We start from the raw sequence: 4958 nt of genomic DNA, 5'->3' as shown, positions 1-4958 counted from the left end.
CGGGGTATATTTTCAACAACTTTTTTCCCTCTTAGTTATAGTTACCGCGGTGTTTGTATGTAAGTTATCTAGTATGCGTTTTGTATATTACCATGCTATTTTCACATAAGTTACCGGGGATTGTTTTTCAACAAAAATTCCCCCTTGATCGGTTACCGGTATGGTGTCTGTACGTATGTTATAGGTTATACGGTTCATATATTTATCGTGCTATTTTCTCATAATTTACAGAGGTATGGGGTTTGTATATTACCGTGCTATTTTTACATAAGTTATCGGGAGTATTTTTTCATCAACTTTTTTCCGGTCTAAAAGTTACTATGGTGTTTGTATGCAAGTTATCGGTTATGCGGCACTTATATTGTCATGTTATTTGCACATAAATTCCCTAGGTATATTTGAACAAAAAAGAATCTAGGCCAAATGTTAACATGCTGCTTTGGATGTAAGTTATCAAGTCTGTGTTGCTTAAAAAACCATGCTATTTACACAAAAATTATCGGATATGTTTAAACAACTCTTTTTCCAGATCAAAAATTTATCCCAGTGTTTTGTACGTAAGTTATACCGTTGGGTATAATTGCAATAACATGTTTTCGAGTCAATTTTTGTGTGTGGAAATAACATAATTTTTTGTGTAAATAACATGATAACTTATGCATAAATTACGTAAGCCTACAATAAATTACATAAATGGCATGATAATATGTATCACAGGCTTACATAATTTTTTGTCTTTTTGTTACCATGGTCTTTATACATAAGCCTGCGATGCTTAAAGAAATATGTATTGACAGAAAAAGTTATCATGTTACTTTCATTCTACAGATGCACCTACAAAACAGAACGAGTTATTTTCGTGTCTTTGAAAGCAAGCATGATGTAGTCTCGCCTATCTTTTGCCCATCCGACAGCACAGCCAATGACACCATGGCCAAGCTCAGCTCAGTATGCATGTACACATATAGGACTCAGCGCTGTCCTTGAGCGTCTCCTCCATCGTCCTGAACTTTCACCCAAACTTCTGCAACTTCTCAGGCCTGAACATCTTCTCATCTCCCACCTGAATGAACCTACCAACTCATTGTCATGGTCATCAAAATCCAGAGAGTTTACACCTGGTTTGCACAGTGCACACGTCAATGTACGTATAGATTAAGTGATGGCTTCTTACTTGTTGGATGTTCCCATGGAGCCTGCACGCCACTTAGAGGATTATCCAGCTAAAACTATCACAAGCTCCAATTCCTGAAGAAATACAAAACAAGAAGTGCAGAGCACGAGGCGAGCCCCCAGGATCCCGTCAAACATGGCGCCGGACGACGAGGCCGGCTGGGCGCCACCGCCCCCGTCCTTGGCGACCGCCTCGGCCCTCACGGTGTACTCCTCCAGGACGTTGGCGCCTCGTGGAGCAGGAGCTCGTGGGGCAGCGCACAGGGCTCGGATCCGAAGGCACTGTTGCGGATCAGGTGCGTAAGGCGGACGGAGGCGCACGTCGACAGCAGCCGGGGGCGTGCAGGGCCGGCGGAAACGGCGATCGACCAGCGATGAGAGGTGAGGAAAGGGACAAGCAGTCAACGCTGAGAAAAAATAGAGGATGAGCGCGTCGCGCGGGGGCACAAAGTCTTCCTGGCGGCGCGGCTAGAGCGGGTGGGGAGAGAGATAACAGGGGGCTGCAGACGGATCGTGTTCGCTAGATTCAAAACAGACGTTGACGAGATCGTGTGGCGGTTTTGCAATCTGCCACACGTATGCCACATACATATTTCGTAAATATATACATAAGAAGAAAAAAGGTCATTTCGCAGGCTAGCACTCAACAATTTGCATGATTAACCAGTGAACATTTAAATAGCTTAATTCTTATTAACAAACATCATATATACTATTTTTTTGCGGGTAACAAACATCACAAATTAACTGGCGCAAATTCAAGCTCACAAGATAAGTTTCGTAATTATTGTGAGGACCAAGTATTAAAGTATATCGAAATGTGTCCCACAAAAAAGGTGTACTTATAATGTGGTTAAAGTTTGATAGTGAAATGGCACCCGGTGAATCACGAGCTTCCTGCAAAAATTGAATCTTTCCTTTCCTTTTCCTATCCTGCAAAAATCACACCCGGAGAATCACGTTCTAAATCGTACTCCCTCCGTCCGAAAATACTTGTCATCAAAATGGATAAAAATGGATGATGCTTGCAAGATTTAGCACTATTTGCACCTTTCCTTTTCCTTTGTGCGAGAGCTTGCATTTGCGGTCATGCCAGGTTACCATCATCCTACAACATTGTGTGTTTTCGCATTTGCAAGTCTGCTAAGTGACCAGACATTTACTGGTGTGAATTCTTTCATAATGTTTGCAAACGTGCGAGAACATTGTTAGTGGCAAGTGTATGTCAGCTCGAGTGGTATTCATAAATGTCAGGATAAATGTTCATAGTACACATGGCATTTTTTTAGGGGTAAAGCAACAGTTTATTCATCAAATACCATAAATTGTGGGATGCAGTTCGAATAATGGGGTTGAACCAGCCACAAGTGGCGCCCTGATCTAAAGAAAGAGCAAAGCTAGCTAGCTTATTAGCATCTAAATTAACTGATCGACTTTTGAAAATAAATTTACAAGTGAAGCTTCGTGCTCTGGAGAGGATCTCATTTCCAAATCATTCACCACCTGTTTTGCATCCGACGAAATGATCATTGTGACGAATAGTAGCCAAATTTTATAAATCCCACTGGGAATAACAGGTATGGGCCAGCCCAGATAGCATACATCTCCTCATTGAAAGGTTGACCGGATTTACCCCTTGTTTTTTTGTTGTTCATCTTTATTCTCTAACCGTTTTGTTCATATTTTTGTCTTTATTATTCTTCATTTTTTCTCATTTACGCTTTCCAGGTTTTCGACTGGTTCTTTTTTTCCATGTTTTTCCTTGCTTTCCTCTTTTCATTTGAAAATTCAAAAAGCAAAATTAATAAATATTTTTAAAATTCTTGGATATTTTAAAATTTCATGAATATTTTAAAAAAATCTTGGACATATTGAAAATTCTTAAATAATAATAAAATTTTGAAAATCTTTTTATATTCGTGAGAAAGTTAAACTCGTGATAATTATCTAATTCTGAGATTTGCTAATATTTATGAACGTTTTTAGATTTGTTAAACATTCTTCAAAGTAGTTAAAAAAATAATTTGGGAAGATTTTAATATTCACTACATTTGTTTAAAATTTTGTAAAATTTATCAAACATGGGATGGACAAAGTTTCCCAAATAAATGATTTTTCTTTTCCATTTTTTATAAACCAATTTTTGAATTAATTTCGTATCATATATAATATTTTTTTGATAAATAAACACCCGAGATAAAAAAAAGCCCTGCTAAATAGGTCTAAAATAAAATAAAAATCCATTAAAAACCTGTGGTCCCAGGGGCAGACGCACTATATGGGTCACCGGCCCACCCGTATGACGCAAAGAATGGGATTCGTATTTTGCGCATGACGGGCTATGCCGAGACCTCGAGTTTGATGCCTGTTGGCATTAAATAAGTGAGGCCCTGCTTGATGGAAATCATAAATGGACCAGCCCAATCTGGCAAGCTCACTTAAGTTGGTTTTTCTATTTGTTTCTCTTAGATTTTCATTAAAAAATATGTTTTATTTTCTTTATGGAGCTACAAATATATAAAAACCTACTAAAAAGTGAATAATATATATTCTGACAACTGATTAGTGTGTAATTATAAGAAGTTCATCATATATAAAAAAGTTCACCATACATAAAAATGTCTGCGGTGTATTTAAAAAATGTGCATCATGTTTAAAAAAATATGTAAACCTGTATTTAAATTAACGTCCATCTACTGTCCATCTTGTACTTAAATAATGTTCATTATTTAAAAAAAGTGTGTACTAAACAAATGTAAGCCATGCTTACTGTTTTTCATCGTTTGTTTAGAAAGGAAAATGAGATAAGACAAAGAAAAGGAAATACTGAAAAAGGAACCAAAGCAGTAAACCGAAAACATATATTTGAAAGCAATATGAAGGAAAACAACGAACTAACCAGCAGTAGAAAAAAACAGAAAACCATAAAAGGAAACAACAGTAAAAAAACAAGAAGAGAAACAAAGAAATAGACAACCAGGGAAACACGGGGTCCTCCTCGTCAGAGCCTTGTGAGCCAGTAGGATCAACGTGTGCTTACATGCTGCCTCGCGTGGGTCGGCTGATCAACGCGCGCAGGTGGCCAGCTTGGGTCGCTTCAGTTTACTCTTTTTTCCTGAGTTGCCAATTGACTTGACCAAGCTGCCATTAACTAGATCTATTGACCTTTAACACAGCCCATTGAACCGAGTTGACCATTGACCTTTTCAAAAGAGTTCATGATTTTGAAAAGAGTTTGTGGTTCAGGAAAAATCAATGATTGGAAAAAATGTTTACAAATTTGAAAATAAGAAGTTTACTAAATTTTAAAAAGTCTGTCAATTCTGAAAAAAGGTCATTGATTTTCAAAAAACTTTACAAGTTTGTGAAAAGTTCCTTCAATTTGAAAAAGTCATCAATCTTAAGAAAATATTCATCCATTTTATAAAAAGTTCATCGAATTTGAAAAAATATTGAACAAAAATTCATCTATTTTGAAGAATGTTCATCACATTCGGGAAAAAAATCATCAATGTTGGAAAAAAAGTTAACAAATTTGGATGAACTTCATTGATTTTGAAAAAAAGTTCTTGTATTTTAACAAAAGATCACCAATATTGAAAAAAATCCGTGCAAACAAAAACTGTACAGGAACAACCAATCAAAAACTGGACCAGAAAAATCCCATATTTAATAAAAGGAAAAAAAAAACATAGGCAAATGGGCTGGCCCGTCGTGGAGGGGTGTGTGTGCTTCTGTTTGCAAAATGCACAGTAATGGATGCTAAAGGCGCCACATAGGAAATG

The sequence above is a fragment of the Triticum dicoccoides genome, chromosome 1A (genome assembly GCF_002162155.2).
Source record: "Triticum dicoccoides isolate Atlit2015 ecotype Zavitan chromosome 1A, WEW_v2.0, whole genome shotgun sequence".
In the NCBI taxonomy this organism is placed as follows: domain Eukaryota; kingdom Viridiplantae; phylum Streptophyta; class Magnoliopsida; order Poales; family Poaceae; genus Triticum; species Triticum dicoccoides.
Note: the sequence above shows the minus strand (reverse complement) of the source record.